At 39.7% G+C, this 24,714-nt stretch overlaps 1 protein-coding gene across 1 annotated transcript in view; it reads left to right on the forward strand.

Annotated features, from left to right (window-relative positions):
- LOC124154261 (protein PRRC2A) overlaps window positions 1-24,714 on the forward strand; it is a 309,532-nt gene that overhangs the window by 119,371 nt on the left and 165,447 nt on the right. Inside the window, exon 3 of the mRNA XM_046527869.1 lies at window positions 21,017-21,229. The gene's annotated coding sequence lies outside the window, so the exon portion shown is untranslated. The remainder of the gene's footprint in view (window positions 1-21,016; window positions 21,230-24,714) is intronic.

Below are 24,714 nucleotides of genomic sequence, written 5' to 3' on the forward strand. Positions count from 1 at the left end.
GCGATCCACTTCTTTCCAATTTTTCGCAGTAAAATATTTGTAATGCGAGGGATAGCATTGAATATTTATGAATTTAATATACCGCATCATCATTAATGTAAATTTCGGTTAAGACCCCTAATTATACCTTATTTCCCCGTGAAACTCGGATCAAAGTGTCTGTTAGCGACTTGAGTGGCGACTTTTATAAACCCATTTGAATGCGCGGTGGGTGACAACACATATAGAGGCAAACTTGTGATTTCTCTTTTGTATTACAATCGTCGTCACAATGGTGCATTCTGCAGTCGGTCTCAACTCAGTACCTTTAACTTTGTCACCTGGAGTAATTCTTGATGTAACAAAATTTCGCAAATCCATTACCGGAATGGTTTTATCAAAACTATATACCACAGCAAATATTTGAAAATTATCATGAACCACCAAATCATTATTTATCAACCAACTATTTCAATTATCACCCAATTGAGGAAGGAATTTATAATGACCCTACCAAGCAGACCCCCACATAAGAATTTAAAATTTTATCATTCCACAAATCATCAAGGTAACGAAACTCAAACATATTAGCCCAAATAACGACTTTTTCTGTGACTTTAAAAATGGGACTAAGTCATCGGCGTCATGGGGCTATCTCTATCTTGATTTGATATATTTCCTGGAAATTACTGCAATGAATATTTCTTGGGGTTCCGACTGGGTTAAAGGCTCTCCTCTGCAGCAGTTACAATGTATATTGGTAGAAATTCCATTTAACAGCTCTGAGTACGATATATAAGTCGGGATGAAACTTCGGGATATAACCCGAACTATGCGGTAATATCCGAAAAAAGTTGATTTTTATTTTTATGGATGGATAAGTATTCCATTCCTGGCATTGCGCCAAGTTTGTCTTCAGAATTTGAAATCTGATTAAATCTGCTGTAACGCCGACGAAACTTACGTAACAAAGATGAAACGACCTGAAGGACACCCCGGAAACCTTGCTGCGCCTACTGCACCACTCCACGGAAGTTTACATCTACAAATCATTGACTAATCCTTCACACAATTTGGGAGTGTTGTGCGCTATCCGCTTTCGTTTGTAACGGATATTTTCTTTGAAAATATTATATTTATCATAGTCATGGTAAAAATATGGACACGTGTTTCTTTTGTGTGGAAGAATTGGGTAGTTTCCTTCATCAAATAAAACGAAGGCATTGATTGCGATTCGTTACCCACATTAGTGTATTCATAATATAAAAATTATTTGGTTTTAGAAATCCCAGTTTAGACGCATGTTGATGTTCAAATTTAACCTCATTTGAAAAAGCCCAGATTTGGCGCCCATGCGATTCCACTTCGCGCGACGTCACAGGAACCTAGTTTCTATACGAGTTGATCTCGCACCAAGGTGGCCTCACGCAGCCGCAGCGAGAACCAGAATGACGTCACACGGGTTTTTCCCAGCATTCATACTTAGCCGTCGCGTTTTCGCGCGCTTGAAAACTTTCACTTCTCATTTAATGGCGAAAAATAGATATCATCATTAAAAAATGTAAAAGCGTGAAATACGTATTTCGGGAGTAATAATCTTTCGATTTAGGCAATAAAAAAAATAGGAAATCACCCTATTACGCCGAAACTCCTGAATGTGACCGTACACATGCATTTGATTCGTGAAAATCTTATTGGACCAGTCAGGTGGATGAAAAGCGTCGAGCGTTCGCCATTGCACACTCTCTCGGACACGAAAAAATGCACTCATACGATTGATCGCGGGAGCACACACGTTTTGCCCGCCCTCTCCCGTCGCCGGCCCTTAACCCGTCGCTTATCGCCGGACCCCATTCGTCAACTGTTCGCACGCGCCGTCGCGTCGGCTTCGGACGCTTGGTGCAGGGGGCGTCGTAATATATATTCATATATCCGGGTGCAGCCGCACCGATCCAACCATCGCTTTCGGGGCCCGGCAGCGCATGGGCTTAGCCGTCCGGAATTGACTCGCGGGGAAAAAGGAAGGCATTTATCCCTTTCAAATTACCCGAGCTTTTAAGGAAGTATATAAATAGTTTTCAATCCAGGCAGATTCGACGATCCCCTGTAGGATTTAAGGCGGCCGTTCGGCGTATTCGCTACGCAAACTCCGTTATCTCAATAGCAACCTGACAAAGATTTAATTCCAACGATGTGCTCATAAATGAAGGGGTCATAAGCCAAGATGCAAAGTTACTTTTTTCTAAACAGTGTTAGGTACAAGAATTAGGTAAAGAAAACAGACGAGATCAACTAGATATTTAGCATTGTATTTGATTTTTCACTCGATGTCAGCACAAAACATATACTCACTCGTATCCCTTGGCCACCAAGTTTTGTATACTTCTTCTATTGATCTCTGTACCTAACTCTGTTTTGAAGAAAAATCACTTGTACACCTTAGCTTCTCTCCCCATCAAGTAATGAAGCGAAATGTCCGTGATCACGACAAAGTTGGCGGCTTCCCCTAGAAACTTCACGAGTTGGAAAACAGCGATTAACCTCCACGACAGAGTGGTGGAAATGTTGTAATTTTTTACTTTTCGATACTCGAAATTGGTTTAAAAAGCTGTCATGACTTATCCACGTCCTATCATCTCAAACCAATTTGGCGTGGACAGGACTATAGGGAAAATGTTGGATTGATATGAAGAATTGGAGCTGTTTGGAAACTCGATCGATATTATATCATCAGTAGGTGGCTGAAAGGGGTTGTTATTTGTTCTTTTGGGAGAAAGTATGCAATTGTGCGTTTGCCAATGCCCTTCCACTTTGGCTCCTCCTAGGCTTAGCAGGCCTTTGAAGAGAACTTGATATGGCGCTAATAAATTCTAAGTATTGATCCAAATTCTAGAAAGAAGTGCCGAAATAAGTTCTTACGCGCATAAGTTGAAAAGTAAATTCGGTGAATAAATTACATAATCTGAGTTTCGATTCAAATGTATCCAACGGTGTTCGGAAAAATGTTGCGGAACATTATACGATAATAATTGAAAATGAAAAATTTTGTGTATGCCCACTGTATTTATTATCGTACTACGCGTTTCAGCGAATCGCCATCATCAGGTAAAAATGTATTTGGCGGGTATTTGTACCTGATGATGGCGAAGGTGAATCGCTGAAACGCGTATTACAACAATAAATACTGTGGACATTCACAAAGTTTTTCATTTTCAATTTTCTTCGATTCAAATATTTGATTTTGGAATATTTCTACATATATTACAATACCCTAATTTATACCACCCAAGTAAATCCCAGCCTCAATGTGTCCAAAGCACTGTGTCTAATATATATATTATAATACCTTGTTGCGAATCCCTCAACCTAAAGCGAGGATGATAATTAATAGGGATAACAGAAAGCGCGTTTGCATTTAAGTTTTTTCTGAGAAGTCTCGACTCTCTCCGAGTTTGCTATAGGATCTTGAAATCAAAATTGGACCTGTTTTAATCTCCACACTGATTACTTTCTCTCACGATCAATCAATCTGTACTGGTTCAATCCTTCAGTGCCAATGTCGGGCCGTTTATTGGCCCAGATATCTGGTTAACAAGGTGAAGGGCTTCACATTAAAATACGAGACGATTCATCGAGGTTCGTACTTTGACTTTCCAAACTCTCACGATGCGATTTTGTTAGTAATTCTTTCACTCACAAGAGGGAAATCAGTATTTTTTTAATTAGTCTTCAACTTTTATTTGCATTCTTCAGGAGTCAACGAGAAAAATCGGTACATTTTCAACCGAGTTTTTTTCATTTTAAAACTCTGCATTCATCTTTTTGGGGGCTGTGTGTCCTTTTGGGAGATAGTATTCAATTTTACGCCCAATAATGCAAATGCCTTCGTATTATGCACCAAAACTCATGCCAGATATCTATACGACCTTAATTAATGTATATTATTCGTTTTTGCAACAATAGAATTTTTTTGCAACAATAGAATGTTTTTGTTGTGTAGGTGCAAAACTATGCATGTGTATTACCATAAGCCTGAGTGTATAAATATAAATACCTGACTTTACTTCGAGCAAAAAAATAGAAAATTGCCAAAAATAACTTGTTCTACTATTTATGTTTATATGAAACAAAATGAAAATATTTAACCATTTTCTTCAAAATTGGGGCTTAGTTTCCACTAAAATATACGAAATACTACTCCCAAAACACAAAAAAACGCCCCAAAACGATTCTGTCGTTAACCAGCTTGTTGTGTAATGAAATTAAATAATAAAAAACATAATCGTTATTTAAAATTAGCATCCATAATCAAATAAAATTCATACAAGCAAGATAGAGAGAGCTCTTTACATAGGAAGCTTCTCAAGTATTCTCACACCGCTCGCTAACACAGGTTGAACCCAAATATTGAAATACATGAAAAGTAATTTAAAAACCCGCGCGCGTGAGGCGTGCCTATTGATGAGGTTGTCTAGCCTAATTTAAGGCTCTCGAATTATCGGTGACTAAACGAATTATTGGTCTCTAGTACATTATTATCGATGATTTTCAAATGCCTTGTTTTATGTAGGTATTATTGTATATATTTTTTTGTATTCACGATACAGCGGCGGTATGATTATTGGCGACTTAGCGGAATGGACTTTCTGCACGTTGCGTGACTCCCTTCAATGCCAAACCGACCTCTCTCTGTAGATCTCTCATGGGCAGGATTTAACCCCCTTCCCTCCCCCTCCGCTTCCACCCCACTGCGAGTGTGACTCCGCGATAAACCACCCCATCCCTACCCTTTCACGGCATCGCCTTCCCTAAGCTTCCCTTTTACCTCAGCAGGGACTCGAAACAGATTTTTTCATTAGGAATATCGCCTTTGGTGGAAAAACTGTGCAACAGAACGCGTTACTGCGTAAAATATGCAGTTCTTTGTAAAACGTTCGTTGTAGATTGGCACTATGTAGGTTTTTTTTCTCTGACGGTGCAAGCGCGTCCCTGTGCCACCATTTGGACTCTAAAAGCAAACACCTTGTTCGGTTATAGTGTTCATTTCAAATATCTTTGCGGCTGAGAGGCAGGCCCAAGTTATTTTTGCGGGGGTTGGAGGCAGACGGAACGTGACTTCCTGAGATCTAACCAAAATGCGATATGAGGAGCCTAGAGGAAATTCAGTCGCATTCAGACCTCACTGGCGTACACTACTTGAGTAAGTTAGCTGCGTTGCCAAGTGAGGAGAGGGCTTTTGACATAGGTACTCTTTCGTTTCCATATACTGTTAAAGTCTTTTGAGTAAACATGGCAACGCCTACCTCCCTCTCTCCCCAGAGTGTCGCACTACCCACCTCCGGCCGCGACGCCGCTCGAAAACTTCCGAGTTTGCACGACTGGGCCAGTCGCAACGATATTTGAAAAGGATCATAGCTCAGTATGAAATTAGATATGGAGGAAGATTGCTTGGTGTTGTAATTAGTCGTATAATATCTGGCCAAATGGGATAAATGGTTAAAATTCCGGGTGAGCAAAATTATTTTTAATAGGAAAAATTCACCTTTGGTGTAAATGTTTATTGAGATTTTTATCGGGAAATTAATAACAAAGCTCATACTGTGGACAAAACCGTGGCTGGAGGAAATTGCTGGGTATTTATAGGGGGAAATAATATTTTTAATTTCGACGTTGTATTCGAATGTAGGAAAGAAGAGAAGCCTCATGAAAACCTTGAGAAGAAGACGGAACAACCTTATCGGCTACCCGGCCTGTATGTCTATGTCTGGAGACGTAATGGCCTGATGAAGTCTATCGTCGTGGGACGATAGACTTCATCAGGCCTTCGTGGGACGAGTAAAAGGCAGAACAGAAAAGGAAGGTCTCGAAAAAATATATGGAACCCTAAATAAAGATGTGAAATAGAAGAAATACATTGGTGTGAAAAGATTAGCTGTTTGGGAGAATTGAGACGTGAGCTGCGTCAACCCAAACTTAGGAATGTTGACCAGTGATAATGAGCTTCGGGAACTCGGAATAGGGTGGTGGTTCACCATTACACTCCGTGGGTACCATTCAACCCTATCATCTTCTGCTCGGCTGCCTTTCACACTTCTCTATCACAACAGTCTCTTTCCTTAACCAGGACTGAGCCGAGATCGTCTGCCCTTAAAGCCGTATTAATTCTTCCCGTTCCCCACTCTCTCCATACATTATTTTCCGTAAAAATCGCTTCCCTGTTCAAAACGCCGTGGTCAGAGAAGGAAAGGGTTCGTGGAAGCGGGAAATACACTCCCTGACTCACAGTATGCTTTGCAATGGTACCTGTAGAGGTTTACGATGATGAGCATCGATTTTCAATTGCAGACGATCATCACGAATAGCATCAATTTAGTTTTTTATTCATTTCGGAAATCTGAGAAATTGTTACTAGTATGGCTATTAGGTGGGCGTGATGTAGACTTGTGATCAGAGTGATGAACTCAATGAGGTATGCTGGAGATATGCTTATTTCAACTTTTGGGAAGTCAGTGAGGCAGGTTATCTAAGAAGAAATCTCTGGGTGAGTGAATCTCACAATCAGAGAGAGAATAATAAAGTAATTTATGGAGGGGAAACCTATAATCAATCTGGCAGAGAAGGGGTGTTTTACTTTTATCTGGTAACCTTTACGCGATTTCAGCTTTGGGAAATCGGTCACTGTTTACTCCATTAGAACTTTGGCACCATGAGAACTTTGGCAGTCACCTCTATATCCCCCAGGATCTCTCTCCCTCCTTCGTCCCAACAGTAGCTCTACACTACCCTGAGCTGTGCCTAGGGTGTCTGGCCTTTAGCCGTATTAATTCTTTCCACCATCCCTATGTATTACTTTTTTGCTAAAATCCCTTGGAGCGAGGTCAAAGAAGGGGCAGGGTCGTTGAAGCGGGGTTTAAAATCTCCCGACACCCCGGGGGCGCTCACAAAACGCCACGGTGAGGTGAGCCATTTACATACAAATTCGCGAGGGTGGAGCTGCTGAACCTATCCAGGGTTATCCCACCCCTGTTGCCCCCCCACCCCCCCCCCCCCATGGGTTTAGGAAGGGAGGAAATAGGGGAAGTTGGGGTGGTACTCGGGGAGGAATTGGGGTGGGCATATCAGGAAGGGTGGTGTGGAAGCAAGGTGTGTTCGCAGATAGGGATGGGCGGTGGTGATTTTAGCCGGCCGGCACGAGAGCCTATGGAACTTCATCTCGCTCCGGCAGACGGGCTAAACAGGGCACCGATGTATGCTACGTTCGTATGTATACTTCACTCTTCTCGGCGTGAAAATCCCGTATCATAGGGCAGCTTGCCTCGGTTCCTTTCCACGCCTCGTCGGAACCCTCATTTGAATACTTTAATTCACTCCTAAACTCGGAGAGCATGTGAAGTGGTTCCCGCCGACATGAATGAGAACTTTAGATTCGCTATTGAGGGCTGCCACACAAACTCAACTCTGGAGGACTCATCTGTTACCAGGTGAAATTTAGGTCGACTGACTTAGATCCTGTTTATTTAAATGTACTAACATGATACTTAAAAAAAAGATTCACGAAACAGAAAAAAATATTTCTACCGCCGTAATTCCGATTGCCACATAAAATATGTGCAATTTTGAAAATACAATATCTGTACGTAAAGATGTATCGATTGTGGTGATTATGTTATTCCATTTGTCTGTAAAAGTTTCTACCTCGTCATCGTAGTATTTGCCATTTTTGAAATGTCTATTATTTCGTTTAGGAATTTAGAATTAAGACTCTTGAATCCATTAATTGCAAAGCAGTACTAGTTAATTTGGCAAATTTTTTAGACAAATTACTTTTCCTGTGCTTCTTTAAAGCTACGAAACCCATAACTTTGTCTTTACCCCACTAATAGAAGTATTATTATGCGTGAAGCGTATTCATAGAGGTCGAAACAACAGCTAAAGTGACCCATTAGTCAGTCACATATCTACCTTCGAGGAAATGTGGTGGCTTAAATCCGCAACGTCGGTCGCATTGCGTTATAATTGCTCTATATCAGTGTTAAATCTGTAATTAGTTCTTAACTGTGCTGATGATCATGTAATCGTGGATGGGAAAACCTCAGGCCAAACAGCTCTCTGCTTCAAAGTGGATAATTTAAAAATATAGCAACGATATTATAAAAGCGACATTAGCAATCCCTATGCTGAAAAAATAAATGTTCTAGACGTTCTCCAAACTGAGAAAGCGCATGAGCTACCACGTCAGAGGATCCTCGAAAAAGGTTTGCTCCTTAGTGTGGGCTAGTATGTCTTTTGATAAAAATGAAATAGAGATTATTATGCTCACAAAAAAGTAACATTTCAGACTTATGAAATGTGGTCTGCCTCCTATCTTCCGCAGTTTGTCTTAATTTCTTAAAATGACGACTGGTGAGATACATTTTTTTCACCCTTATTCTCGTAATTGATTTAAAGTGACAAGTTCTTTTTGCTCAAAAATAATTGCAAGGGTCTGAATTGGTCTGAATTTTTTTCATATAATAGTGTATATAACCTTCGAATTGCTACTTTTATACTCGACCAAGTAACCGGCAGCAGAATATTCGATACTCGCTCACTGCATTTTAAACTAAGCGTGCGGCTTAATGCAACTTTTATTTACTTGTTGTATAGCATTATTCGCCCACTTAGTCACATACCTTGAGTCCAGCGCGTGACTATTGAGTGTAGGCACTTCTCAAGCGCTTCGGTTGTATTTCTGGGGTTTCCCGACAGAAACCTCACAAAATATCCCATGGTGGACTCGTGGAAGCCTCATAAGACCTGTTTTACAACAAGTGTTATTCGTGTAATTATTTTGCTATGCATGATCAAGTATTCCCCCTCATTTGTTTGTAATTATTTCTTAAGCTTTTTTTTCGGTTTAGCTCCACGAATTCCTTAAATTCACTTAAAAACCTTATGGAGAAGACGGCACAAATTAGTTGGCTACATTTTGAGACGTGATGCCCTGATGAAAACAATCGTAGAAGGACAGGTGGAAGGAGAGAAAGGCAAGGGACGGCCCCAAATTATTAATTATTTTACATAGGGTAGTATATATAGAATGTCAAGGAGAAGAAATCCGTCACCACGAAAAGGATATCTAGGATAGAATAACGGAATGGAGAGCTGCGCCGAATCAATCTTAACGCCGTTTTACACGGGGTACGTATTTACGCAGGTTATAACTGCATGTCTTTCTCAAAATGGCGTGAATTACGCAAAATGGACGAACGAAATCCGAACAGGGGCTATTTTGCCATATCACGCTCATGCATTCTCGCATGCGATCGACTGTCTGTAAAACAAAGCAAGACACCCGATTTTGAGGGGCTCTATCGTCTAAACAAGGTAATCAATTTCAATTCAAAAACACCATACAAAAGAAAATTTATTTCTACGCTGGATCATTTACTTCAAAAAATTTCCCTGCCATAGTATTTTCTGTACTTATTTTTTTCCAAAAAAAAGTACCTGTTTTTTGCGCGTAAAATCAAGTCGCCCAACTTTCAGCTCTTGGTATTTATCGCACGCTTGGAGATCTGTTATTGACAATTTGTTTTGTGAAAATTGTCAATAATAGATTTGGCTTTCTCATATCAAAATTCCAAGTTATTGGAACGAAAACTATGGGAATACCAAGCGCTCAAAGTTGGTCAACTTGATTTTACGCGCAAAAAACGGGTACTAGTTTTTGGAAAAAATAGGTACAGGAAATGCTATGGCGCTACTACTTTTCGAAGTAAACGATTTAACGTAGAAATAAATTTTCTTTTGCATTCTTTTTGTTGCATTGAAATTGATTGCCTTGTTTAGACGATAGAGCCCCTCAAAATCGGGTGTCTTGCTTTTTTTACAGACAGTAGCAATTCACCGCTTTCCACGACGCAATTTTGTCTGCGCATTCGCACACACGTCAGATTGTGCAAGTACTTGCCCCATGTAAAACGGCCTTTAAGATTGCTGACTTATAGCGAAGACATTTTTCCCTGGAATCCCTGTGTACCATACCCGCCTTAACATTGATATTATGTCGGAGAAATTTGAAAAATATGACTGGAAATCGGCAAAGTCAGGGAAATCGAAAATGGTGTGTCGGCGTGAACTAGATATGGGCAAAGATCCGCCGTATTCGATTAATGGTATCAAATGATCATCGGTTCCCAAGCATCGATTTACTGTAAAAATCGGGATGGCATAATCGATTATTTTGAAAATGGGTCGAATCATATGATTTTTTAAGAGGCATCGAATCATATGATCCTACCGATTATGTGCAGGCAACGATTCATATGATTTTTCAGTAGGCATCGAATCATATTATTTTTAGTAGGCATCGAATCACGTGATTCTACCGATTATGTGCAGGCAACGAATCATACGATTATACCGATACTATGTTGGATAATCGCGAGGATATCGTACGAATTTTCCCTATCACTAACAATTAAAATATACTGCGATATAATTACTATATAAAAATGTAGCCACCGGTTCTTAATCATCAGGTGATTATAGATATGCATATTAAAACAACAACTAGTGCCGCCAATTTTTTCAAGTGAAGATCGAACTTAAATAATCGATTCAACGATTAAATCGACACCCCATAATCGATTACATTATTTTCACCCATCACTAGCGTGAACCCTGTTACTACCCTGAGGTGGTAGGCGAATAGGGGTGTTTTGGCCTACGGGGAGCTGTGGCGCCCTCCCCTGCCGGGGGCATTATCCGCACGGCGGCGGCAGTCCCCTTTTAACGACCTGCAACCGTGGATCGGAGGGTCGGCCCTTTTTTTGCGCCGCGTCGCACTCACGGCGAGAGATCCACCGGCCCGTGCTCTGCTCTCCAAGTCAGTTGCACTTCTGTGTGTGATGCCCTTATCCCTCCACACGCGTGACAACAACGGACGGAAAGGGACGAGACGTTGTACCGCTCGGATAGCCCTCGTTAATTTGTTCCGCGAAAATGGATCCTACCTATGTTACGTGAGTGGAGCGTTGGAGATTGTTTATCGTTTATTCTTCTCCCATCGTTTTTCATTTTTATAATGGTGGTAAATATTCTAACTCGAGTCCTCGTTCCATTTTATATGAGTAGATTGGAAGCCAAATGGTACAAGTGATTTCCATTTTTATACATAGTTAGGTAAAGAAATTAAGAATAGGAAACAAACGAGATCAACTAGATGTTTAGTAGTGCATTTGATTTTCCAGTCGATGTCAGCACAGAACAGAGACTCACTCGTTTCCCTTGGCAACCAATTTTTGTGTATTTCCTCTAACAATTAACTTTACCAAACTCTGTCGAGAAAAAAATCACTTGTACCCCTTGGCTTCCTACCCACTCATATTTATAAAAAGAAACTGATTTTATTGATGACGAGGTAAAATATTTGGTATTTATAATCATTGTTCATTTTATGTAAATAAGTATCGTTTAACTGAAGCATGTCTTTATCTTATCCGTTTTTTTACGATACAACATTGGTATCCACGTCATCGAGTGATTGATACTCCCTTATCAGTTCAAAAATCTCCTCTCTTCTTTTGTTGGGAAATTAAAATGATTAAACTTAAGGCGCGGGTAATTGCAGTCAGTCGGTGCATTCTTGATTGCGACCACGTTTTCCTTTTGCTTTTGTTTCGTGGGAGTTATTTTCTCACCAATCGATACCTGTATTCTGGAATCGTTTGAGTTGTTTTTATCATGTTTCTTTCATTGCTGAAAAAAATATTATTCGTTTATAAAACAAAAACCTGAGTCACACGGTCATTTTTGTCCATTCCCCAATGAATCAACCAATGAACTTTTTCAAGGACCGCTGCAGGGAAAGGGATCCACATAGGTTTAATTACTTTAATTATTGCTAAACACATCTACTTTTCGGTCCCTTAAAACTTCATTTATGCATTAAGACCCCCAATATTGCAAAGAGCGATCGTAATATGGCGATAGGCTTATTTTAGAGTGAGTGTTTCAACCTAAAGGTGGACAGCGGACAGCGAAAATGAAGAAAAAAATGGACAGCGGGAAAGATCTTGCCCAAAAAAATAATCTTCGAAATATTATTTCCCTGAACAATAACCATTAGAGTTATCCCTCATCGGGGGAGGAGAAAAGCGTCGCGTGATTTTTGCTACTCGGAAACAGATTAATTATATCAAAGAGACCTTTTTGCACAGAACATTTGGCATTTTTCTTTGTTGTCTCGCGTACCGCCATGTATTTTGCCCCACCTAAATGAGTGGTGCGCCACTCGCTTCTCTCTTGTTCCGCGCGGGGTCGTTAATGAAGAGCCGCTGACCGCTGCGACGCGTCCGGAGGCAACAGAAGATCCTCTCCACCGATAGTGAGGCGTTTCACTGTAGTGGTAGGGTTACTCGCTTTATCTCCTTTATCCAGTGAGCGAGTTTTAATACCGGCAAAAGTTGTATAAATGCATCTATATAAGATAGATGTAGTAGTGTCTAGGTTATAAGGTACGTCGACGAATAAGGCCATACTGAACCACTTACTGATGGGAATATAAAAAAAAATAAAAAGAGAACAATAATGTATAAAACAATACTAATCTTTAAATATCGTAAAATAATTCCAATCATATTTTATTAAAGAAGTCAATATCCCTATCCACTAAGGCATTATCTCGGTTATTTCGAGGTTGGTTCTCTAACACATCATAATTTCGGAATGAGCTATCCACTAAGGTCTATCCGTCCTTTCCGTCACGGAGACCCGTCCGAGAGCGGCCAACGTGAAAGTGGGTCTCGGAAAAAGACTTTTCGTTGCTCGGAATAGGAAAGTGATGCGCCAGCTGGTAACTTATGGAACAGTTGATCGTAAAAATCTGATAAGTCGAGTGACATGTTCGGAGTTTTCTCCTGGCAGTGACGCAGCGAGGGGTGGGTTTTAGGGGATAAACCCCCCCCCCCCCCAGAGCTCAGAGAAATTTTTAAGTTTAATCCATCTTACTTAATTGGATTGATATGACTGATAGAATAGTGTAAGGATTAATAAAATATCCTCCAGAAAGCCGTAAAACTCACCGTTTTGAACCATTTATCTTAAAATTCCGCCATTTATTAATCTCGCACCTACCGCTAATCCTGGTAGGTATTCCATACCCCCAGACATCCCGGTATTAGCTGCACCTAAACCCCCCCAGCCTTAATTCCTAGCTGCGCCCCTGTCTCCTGGCACATCAGCTGGGTTTCATCTAAGGCTATGACTCATCCGTGCGACCCGATATCTTTTACAGTCCGTCAGGAGATGTCGCACTCTTTGTAGACAATCACAATGTACGCATTGCGGCTGAATTTTCTCTTTCGTGGAGAGGTATGAATGGCTTAAGACGCAGTGACCTATCCTTTAACTTGTTAAAACGATTTCTTCCCAGCGGACATCACGTAGGTCTGCCACGCAGATGATAAAGGCTTAATGTCGCCAAGTTTGTTTTTTTGGGTCGTAAGCCATTGGGTCTTCCAATTTTGTCGAATTGTTTTCTTCATGACATTTCCCTGATCTTCAGCTTGTACTAGAGGTAGTTAATAATTTGGGGACCTAAGTGCGTCTTTGGCTGTTACTTCTGCCTTTTCATTCCCGGTTATTCCCATGTGTCCTGCGATCCAAGCGAGTCCTACAGTGGTTCCTCTCTTAATCAGGAATAACAAGGAACATTGTCTACATAACATATGCTATATTCTTTTTGCAAACGGTTTCACGTTAGTCAGAATGCGTAAAAAACTTTTTCGTTTCAAAATTTTTTTTGTTTCGCGTACGTTTCAAAAAGTTTTAAAACAGCATCAAAATTAACAAAAATTGTCTTTTGTCTATGCATAGTCACCCTAACGTCAGGAAAAATGTTTCTTGAATGATAGTAGTTAGCATTTTAGCCGGTTGGTTCTCATCAATTGGACTTCCTCTTGCGTTGATTGATTACTATATTTTTCTTGGCAAATATTTCAAAACGCAAATTCGTAATTTCATCCGAAAGTTCGGCAGTGACTGACCCGATAAAGGCATTTATTCCGTCTTCGTTCAGGAATTCATCATAAAATTTATTGAAGAAGGTTTTTTTCAAGTTTTAGAGGTTAATTTAACATAATATGTTATGGAAATTTCAAGGGGATTTGAACATTGCACTTGTAATTGATGTTGTCGTGTTATTAAGGATCGTGTAAGTAAGTTTCTATTCTACGCGCGTGCTGCGCCCGCTCCCAGCGGGCTTCCCCCGCTCTTTTCAATGCAGGTCCACTGAGGGATAGGCGCGTTTCTAATTTTAATATGTAGAAAAAAAGGCAGGGTCCTATGTACAAATTTAATTGGAATGTTCATGTACAAATTGAGGTCAGAGGACCTCTTTAAACACAACATTGGAAGTAATTACACTATCCTCTGTTAAACACACATGATGACTCATACTTACGTCTCAACAGGAGACTTGAATGTGGAATAGGCCGGCCCTTATTTTTCATAATTGCGAAAAGTTATATTTTCCTGGTCTCAAAATGATCCAAATGGTGTTCATATTCACGTGTTAAAATTTAGTTACTTTAAAATAACGGCAACCCGTGCCCCAAGGGCCCTAAGTACTAAGGACCCTCAGTTGAGTTTTTTGGGGCCGAAAAAGCACTACTTCTATGTAAAACGTAAAAGTAAAGCCCCTTAGGGCCGATTTTCTGTTTGTTTTAACCTATCTCTAAGCGTTTAGGAGATATCGCCCGTCGTAATGCAATCTCCCCCCCAGGGCGCCACCCCGCACCGCGGCACCGCTGAGGTATGTCCCGCACCACTTGCTAGAGACTTCCCCTCAACCCCCTCCCCTCCCTCGGCAAAGACTTTACTCCTGAAGACAAGATTTACATGCTAGTGGTACAGTATTGAATAGGTTGTTCCTCTTGTGTCATGATTAATGTTGTTAAATCCTATAATGTCAATTTTAACCCTTCAACGCCGTCCTATGTATTGAGTACTGACCCCTTAAACCTTGATTTTTTGCCGCGAACCATTCCAGCAGGCTTTGTTCCAAAGTGCTTTTTATGTACAAAATATTATAAGCATGTGATAGAAATGTGTCTATGAATAATAAAGGAATGAGGGATTGAGCAGGGCTTCCAGGGCTCCAACAGTAGATAGAAATATTCAAGGAGAAGAAAGGAGGTAGTAAGTTCACGGATGTAGATCACTGTGGATAGATAGAGATAGTTCTTGTGTATAGTGTGCAAAGGATAGGAAGAGCTAAGTTTTTTAGGATGTAAGGAGAAAAGTGGTGAAATAAATACTTTATCATGAACGTGACGTTCATTTTAAGAATAGACCAACAAGGAAAGGCATGTAATCAAGACTAAATCCAGGCATTGAACTGGTTGGAACAGAAAGTGAAGAAATACTCAGCTCAAATTTACCGACAGTGAGAGAAGTACTGTGTGTTTTCTCTATCTCCTAATGGGTTCGAAATTTGTAAGACTTAGTGCGAGAAAAACCGTGAGAAATGCGTCTCATCCATAGTATAAAACTAGAATTCCTGTTTTTACGGAAAATAAGGCGATTGAAAAGTTAGAAAAATGACGCAAAGAATGGATGAACGTGCAACGGTATAAAGAGAACGCGAGCTACGGTGGATATGAAGAGAAGAAAATCTTTCGTTACAAAACTTGATGATTTGCTTGACATTACAAGGAGCGGTACCATTGAATTTTTGACGCGCGAGGAGGAAAGTGCAGTTAATCTCTCGGATAAATGTGCTTGGGCTGAAGAAATAAAGTTCTTACGCAAATAAAGAGGAGAACAAAATGCAGTTATTGGTGGAATAGATTTCAATATATTCAAGAAGAAATAAAAAGATGTGGTTCTCCGCTCCTTTTGTTGCATTAGCTCCCATCAGAGACCCGTAGTTCCTACAAAGACTTGTTAATTACGAAAGTGTTAACCTAGACATAGCGAAAGCAGCACAAAAGAGGTTTTCAAACTACTTGTGGTACATAAGTGAGGAGTTGGTAGACCTGTCCTTCTTTGACGGATCCATTTCTAGGTGTGAAAAAAAACGTGATACGCCGTATGTGGTCTTGTGTAGGAAAATATGATCCACCGAAGAAGGCATTATATAAACGTAAAGACATGACTAAGGTATCTATACCAAATTTTGTCACCACTAATTCGAGAAAGCTATTTAATGCATTGTAAATATGCATTGCATTCTTTGATGTGAACATACGAGAATGGGATGAACATACAAGAACGATTTGCAAATTATTCGGGGTCATCAAGTGGGAAATGATTGTGCAGCGAGAGGAGTGAAACTAATTCAAGATTTTTGGGCAGTCACGTTGAAGGAAGAGAGCTTTCAAAATTTATTACTAACAATAAGTGTGACTTTTCATCGCAATACAACCCTTACGTGCGGAAAGGCACTTTCATTGCCAAATATAGGATGTCAGTGAAAAATTAGAAATACAATGAAAATCTATTTTATTTTGGTTAATGTACCGAAATTCATGGACAGAGTGAAAATTAATTGATCTCTTGGATTGGAAGTATTGTTATGGCAATTAAATTCTTTCTAAGGTAAGCACATTTCTTCAGAGGCTAGATCTTGACATCAGGAGCAAAGTCTTTGCCGAGGGAGGGGAGGGGGTTGAGGGGAAGTCTCTAGTAAGTGGTGCGGGACATACCTCAGCGATGCCGCGGTGCGGGGTGGCGCCCTGGGGGGGAGATTGCATTACGACGGGCGATATCTCCTAAACGCTTAGAGATAGGTTAAAACAAACAGAAAATCGGCCCTAAAGGGCTTTACTTTTACGTTTTACATAGAAATAGTGCTTTTTCGGCCCCAAAAAACTCAACTGAGGGTCCTTAGTACTTAGGGCCCTTGGGGCACGGGTTGCCGTTATTTCAAAGTAACCAAATTTAAACACGTGAATATGAACATCATTTGGATCATTTTGAGACCAGGAAAACATAACTTTTCGCAAATCTGAAAAATAAGGGCCGGCCTAATGTGGAATCAGCCGCATTTTGATAAAAGTTATTTAAAGAATGAGGAATATTGTTGCAAATGAACAAATGTATCAGTTTGTGCGCCGTTAACGTCAGGAATATTTACCGTTTTGTTTTGTTTTTTTTGTTTTTTTGTTAAATTATTTAAAAACCAATTTTAGGAAACAATAGCAATATTTAGGAATTAAGATATGCCGTCGCATGTTCTCTGATAAATTCTGTACATTTTGGTACCTCATTTGTAGAGTTTGGTTGCGTATAAGTTGAGAAAAAGGTATCTATACAGTAGAAATAATATAAAAGATTGATGTTGGTTGGCAACTTTTCCGGTGTAGTACCGTAGCCTCCGAGAGAAATAGGGAAGAAATAGGCGTAACGTTGTCGCTAATGAAGGGGCGTGGAGAGTCGCTTCCCTTAAGGCGACAAAGAATCCTCTTCCACCGCCGCCGTTGGGATTCAGCAATCAGCAGCCTCGCTGTGTCTCGGTCGTTGACGGGATCTTCGTCGTTGACGCCGTCGCGGCCAAGGTCGTAAATCTCAGCGGAAATAGATTGAGCGAAGAGCTCACGTCCGCATTTGAGGAGGGTACTGTGGAACATTCCTTCCTAAAAGCAAATATTTCTCGGTTTCCGGCCGATTTCCGCTCCGAGACGGGACTGAAATTTTCTACTTCCTTTTTTTCCCTTGCCAATGATAGCATCGAATTCCTCGAGTTCCTATAGGCAATCCTTTTTATTTGCTTGCATTTGGATTGGTTCATAGGATAAGGTAGACAGGTATTGATACGTATACCTTCCGTGACTATGCGCGGTACCTCAGTTACCCTAAATTATGCTAATTTCGTACATTTTTCTATTTTTTATTTTGTCCTTTTGATATTTTTCGTATTTGAGTTCAACCATTTTGTCGTTATTTAGGCGACGAATTTAAACATTCAAATTGTTTTTGAAAATTGTAATTTTTATTGGTGGGGTAACTGAATTACCCTGAATTACAGCTGTTGGCGGGAAGGAATAAAAACTTCTTTGTTATATGAGTGCGGGGATAGTATTTTTCCATTTGTCATATGCTGGATTTTTACCCGGTCCTAATTTGCGCCTTTTCTTCATATTCCCCAACATTAAGCATCCCACCTGTTTTGCATTGTTTGTTTAGACATGACTCAATCAATGATGTAACCCGGAGGTTAGTTTGCTTATTTTAAGGGCAAAGCACGCAACAGACTTATCCACAGGCGTTTGAATTTCACACTTTCAGGGTAGGGCTGCTAGTTCTTTCCTCTGTGCCACCTCGCCTTTTGAGGCTAACGTTTTGTGGTGTCGGAAAGATTCAGACGAGATTTGAACCGAGAACCCTTCCAGCAGCCAAGCGCTCTAACCACTAGAGGCTACCACGTATCTCTTAAGATTTACGAAGGAGCGATCAATCGCTGGAAAAAAAATTATGCGCCATAATTTTAGTCAGAGGGAGATTAAGGTCGTTTTTTGGCCCGGTTCGCTATTTGCAGTGCTCCTGAGAGATTCTGTATCATCTCACACCGGAACGGGGTCTCCGGAGGACCTCGTTCGGAAGCTTAATGAATATTAAACCCACACGAGAAGCGTGTAAGCAATGAAATTTGAACTGGTGAAATAATAACGTATTAGAGCTTCCGTCATAACGATTACCGTTTTACTTTTCTCTCTCCTCGTTATTCCCTATTTCCAGCCGTGGCTCGAAAAGAAACGCTGTCATGTGGCAGAGAAAATGGCCACTTACTAAATGATGAATAAATTGAAAGTTTTTTACACTGGTTGTATAACAAGAATTAAGTTTTGTAGTATGTATATATGGGTAAACAATTGGTTTATCAACGTATCATGTGTTCTTGACCCCCAAATGGCATAGAGGCAGTTGGTAAAGTTGTAGTGGATATAAAATTATGTATGTTGACAATTTTTTCAAGGGTTTCAGACGAAGTTAAAGGGAGTCGATTCTATGCATGTTTTCCTATCTTGTCTCGTTCACACTAAACGCCCACATTAGTAGAGGGGTAGAGACAATTGGCAAAACCTTCATTGATAGAAAATTTAGAGTATTGACAATGTTTCATAGGGTTTTAGACGATTTTAGATGGGATTGATTCCATGACATTTTGCCGTGACTTCGTGAGTAGTCGGAAGTGGGTTTTATAGTATTAAGATACAATCATTGGCGTAAGGGGGGAATAGGGGATAAATCCCTCACCCCAAAGCCTCAGAAAAATGAAAAAAATATTCAAACTATTGTCTAGATTTGATTTGTAATGCATCTGCTTAAAGTTAAATTTTGATGGCCAAAATGATGTGAAATGCATTTCCAGGCATGTTATCTTTCAAGATTTTTCCTGGACTACCCGTTGCCTGGGGGAGTCTCCTCAGACCACCTCATCCCCCTAAAGCATATTCCTAGTTACGCCACTGGGTACAATAATTATGTTCAGCTAAATTTCAAGATATTTTGTGCTGAGAAAAAATGAACACCTTTACTGCCGTAACTAGTACCTTTTAACCTAGCTTATTTTGTAATTTATTATGCATAAGTAGCTTATTATATATTGGAAAAATGGAGCGAAACATTTTTTTCATAAGGCGCTTGCGGTGTTATACTAGTCATTCAGTGGCATGTATTACATTTAGTTTATGAGGAAATAAATTTTGGCCATGTTCAGAAACAAAGAGGCATGAATTCCCCTGTCTTTTATAATGAGCATTCAAAACATATTTAAATTATCCTGATGTTTATTCATCAGGGGCGACATAAGGTCGAAATAAACGTATCATACTACCAAAATGACGGGTAATTAAAATTTTTCGCGGATGCTAATTATTGTGATATAACGGTATGTGGATTTGCAATTTTAATCAGAGCTTTTTTACATTCTGCAAAGAATATGGAGGTTTTTTTTTTTCTCGCGACCATTCTGACGCGTTGCAGTAGCACGGCTCGTTATGAATAACTCATGGTGAAAAACAAATTTATTTAGCATTGTGTCTGTGATGGAACGGTTACTTTTTTCTCCCGTTTTCGATCCAAGAGCGTTATTCGGCAGATCATGGTATAAATTATTAGGAAAAGTTGCTAATTTGAGCACACGAAGGAAATAAAATTTTAATTGAATTATAAGAGAAAATAATTTTTTATCATGAACTGGGAACTGTTTTTGTTTAGTTCCCCGATTGTATTAAGTTTGTGTGATGCTATCCTCCATTTATTGAACAAAGTTCCTGTGGTGTTTGATTCTTTCCTCTTTTCTTGCTGGAGAATTCGTCTGTGTAAATCCAACTGAATTGATGCATTTGTATCTGTATTGAACTAATTTACCCTGATCATTGATTCTTTTCTCCGAAATATTTCTTACCCCTCTAAAGTCATCTCCTTCTCTCTCTCAACTCTTTTCTCTAGTTTTTTGCGAAATTAGCCTGCGCAATACTTTCCATGCGCTCATTCAGTAGAATTCTTTCCATATATGTATATTGAAAGAATTTTCACATACGCTAATTAGTTTTACATGAAATATTATTTCTTTAATATTTTCTAAAGTTAAAATCTATCGGAAATTCTTGCATGAGTAACTTGTAAAAAAATTATCAAAGTTGAGTCTACTGAGATGATGATTCTCTCTGTGTACCTATCTACCACATTTTTCCAGACGCAAAGCTCTTTATTCTCACTAATATTACTTCTTTTTCTCTCTACCAATTCAACCTTTTGCGAGTTCGCGCGAATGTGAATTGAGCACAAAATTGCTAGTGTAAAACCTACTGAGCTGATGTTACTCTCTGTGTATCGAACGAATGTTTCATGGCGCAAAGTTGTCTTTCTTGTAGATATTACTTCTTTTGCTCTCTATCAACTCAATTTTGTGCGAGTTCACGTGAAAGTAACTCGCGCATAAAATTGCCAGTGTAAACCTCAGTGAAGTGATCAGATCCTCCTCTGTATCGAGTAAATCTGCTCAGTCCTTCCTCTCACGAGTATCAAATCCTTTCTCTCCGTGCAGGGCTTACCTGGATATAATGCGATGAATGAACCTGTTTGGTGAGGAGAGACGAGCCAGCTTAGCTCACCTTTAAGCACACTCACACCCCCCCGAGGCTCACTGTACGGCGGGGCGTGGAGAATTTCTAGCCACGCTTAAGGGTGGAGTGAGGCGTTCCATTGTTCCTCGGGAAGTCTACCGGGCGACGATTTTATTAAAAATTCCTGCCCCAAGGTAAGAGAAGCCCCCTTCCCCCTGTCTGTTCCCTAGGGTACTCTCCTCATCCCCTCCCACTTCTCTGCCTCCCCTATGATGGGTCCCTTGTGCCTTCGTATTTTTTCCCCACGTCATCCTACTCTCCTCCGTTGCCCCTTCTCCATAATATCGTGGCATCCTGAGACCTCAGGGCTCCGTAGTATCCCCTCCGGAATTGCTTTGTGGCCGGGTCCCTCTTTCTCTTAGGTGTGTGCCTGTACCTGTAGTGTAGTCCACTAGGTAGTTGGGAAGGACTTCAGGGACGCTAAAATCGTCCACGGTGAAGGTGAACGCCTGTGGCCGAGAGGCCTGAGATTCCACCTGCCTACTTGGTTGACAATTTCATGGAGGTCCTTCGTAACTGCTTTAGGTGGAATAAATTGTTTAACATAGGCTTTCAACTCTGTTTTAGGAGCTATTTAGAGTCTCGGTATAAAATATGAACTCATTTTATAAAAATATAATGGGAACGTGTATTCAAAATAGATTCCACTCGGTTTATTTGCAGCAATAAAGACTGCGTGAGGTTAATAATTTAACTGTTCATAATTTAAATACACCTAATTGCACAAGTTCTCTATTCCAGCACCGTCTTTTATGGTATCATTGCTTAGGCGTCAAGTGGTCTTTGTCTTCGACAGAGATGAGGAAATTGACTTCTCAACAATCACTTTTCGTCTCACGCCGTTTTCGCGATATATTCCCCTATAAAAGAACTTTAGGTTCAATATCTCCAAAACATTTGGGCATGTGAATTTTTAAGGGTCTTTTAAAATTTAGAATCATTTTTTTTAGATCCTTCGTTGGGGTTTGGGGCAAAGCGAGTGATAAATACCTACTAAAACTTATGCTATTTGCATCTTCTCCGCTTTTAATACGGCGTGCCTTCATTCCACTGTAGTGTTTTGGCTTCAATTCTAGCGATAATTCCACTAATACATGAATCAAAAGGTAGAATAATGATTTGAATTAATGTAATTTTTCCGCTAGATGGGTCATGCTGCCGGACATCGCTCTTATTTCCATGCATGTACTTGTATTACAGTACAGTATACGTTGTCGATCGGAACTGCAGGGAAGGAAAATTCAATGGGGTTAGCGTGTCCCGAGAGAATGTTTCGGGATTCTTCCTCCCTATTTAACTGATGGTAATTTCTATTATCAAGGAGAATTATAAGCTTTAAAGTGAATCTATCGTCTTGAAATTTTAAGGGCATGCAGAGTGAACCCTGGTTAGCATTTTCCCGTCTCTCAAGCATGAAAATTTAATCTCAGTTATTTCGCCAAGGTGAAATTTTTACTTCAAATGACGATAAATGTTAGCCAGGGTGCACTCTACAATGTATTCTACATGCTCTTTAAATATCAAAGAGATAACGTTACTGTTATACAAGGAATACGCCGAATGAGACTGGTCGAGTGGAAGCGGTGTTTCCTCATAAGCAGGACCCGTTATTTAATATATGTCGGTACAAATAATGTCTGTATTTAAAGTTTTCGTTTGCTTTTGTAAAAAATCTGCGCTTTCTTAATGTAATTCCTTCGACTATAAAAATTAAAATGACATCGAATTGATTGATAAAGAATGCCATTTAAAAATTTAAATTACTACCAACTATGTTTGCAGCGATATCTATAAGTCAACCTTGGCGTAATTTACTCACGCCAAGTATACTTTCTCTCCACTTACATGATTGATTATGTTGTCTCTCTAAAAATAGTAATCTGGCATGCCAGAATATTATATTCCCGCTGGAATTACTTCGAGGCCGGATCTATCTATTATGTGCATTTTTACCCGCAGTCTAGTTTACTCTTATTATGTTAATTATGCAGAATGTGGGCAGTACAATGCATTTTATTTACAAGTTACCAGTAGTTGCAACTATTTGAGTCGACACTTGCGCAATTTTGACATCAGAGTGCATTTATAACAGCATAGTAACAATATATATACCTTCCTGAAGCATGTGAAGCTCTTGCTATTTTCAAAGAAAAATATGATAGGGTATATCTTATAGAAATATTTAAAAGGCATATTACTTTTTTAATTTTATTAATTTGATTTTAATTATATCCAATTTTCCTTATTGAGTCTTTATTGTATATTCTTTTGTACCAAAAGTGCATCTGAAAAACATTTTTTGCTACGCAACAGTATGCACAGTATTCGATTGTATATCTGAAAGTGATCCTACCAACAGGTAATATCTTCTGGGATAACCTAAAGTTCCAAAATTGTTTTTGTGCCTATGATATCTTAAAATTTTTAAACAGTTTAACGAGGAGTACGAATTTTATTATGTTCCCTTAAATTACAGCTCTAATTTGCCAGTAACTCAGAAACTATCATACTTGTGCCTTTCTTTAATTTTATCATCCTTTTAGAATTAAATCACTCTCCATATTTTGACATTCAAATTCGACATCATTCATAGGCTAATGAGCATTTTTGGTCGTGTGTTCCAATGTTTTGAATGAAGTCTTTCTTTGATCTTATCCTGACTTTTATTCAAAGCGTTCATGGAATCCATGGAAGGGAGCGAATCTCAAAGTGTGCGTGTGCCGATGGCGGTGGGAGAGAATGGGATGGAATTAATTTGTCCGCACCGGTCTCATTGGTACGCAAATTCCTCGGCGCGCATAATGACGTCCCAAAAATAGCCAGACCTTGCCTCTCCCCGGCGGAAGCCGCGTGCCGTAGGTTTTCGCGGCGTTCCTCATCTCGCGCTTACCGCGTGCATAATGTCCCGCGCGCCGTGGCTTCCCCCCGTGATGAATGGCGTCGTCGCGAAGTTTTAATTTTTACTACCGCCGCTCATCTCAACCCAACGGAGTTCTCCATTCCGGTGAGAATGGAAATTCGTGAAGTTTCCCCAAACTCGCCATTTCGGCGAAAATTGTCGTCTCGCTACTGTAATGGCCAATATAAAATGTACATACGTGCTCTCGCACACGAGTAATTATAGTCCTAAATGTATGCGCTACATGCTGATCGACGAGGTTCCGCCATGACTATGCAGTTAAAAACAAATTACCTATTTTGGTTCCATGAATACTCTTTTTTAAATAAAATATATAATGTTCCACTTAAAATTTCAACACAATATGGAATTGTTTTGGCTATACCTACAACTTTGAGCGAGCTCTTAGAATATATTTTTAAATTTACACTTTGGACTACAACGCCACTATAGTTGGATTGGAAACTTGTTTTGACTTCAGTTGCAAAGATAATTTTCCTTCAACTCCGTAAGTACTATAGCGGGTGCCCTTGTTTTTACTATTACTGACTCATATTATAACTGGCTGTATCAATTTTTGGACAGAACGAACATTACATTATGGGTGCAATAAATATGATTGTGTAGAAGAGGCATAAATCAACCGTTCATATACATTGAAAGTTTTCAATAGATATTATATTATAGAAATGTTATAATATATATCGAAAAAAGTGCACC

The sequence above is a fragment of the Ischnura elegans genome, chromosome 2 (genome assembly GCF_921293095.1).
Source record: "Ischnura elegans chromosome 2, ioIscEleg1.1, whole genome shotgun sequence".
In the NCBI taxonomy this organism is placed as follows: Eukaryota; Metazoa; Arthropoda; class Insecta; order Odonata; family Coenagrionidae; genus Ischnura; species Ischnura elegans.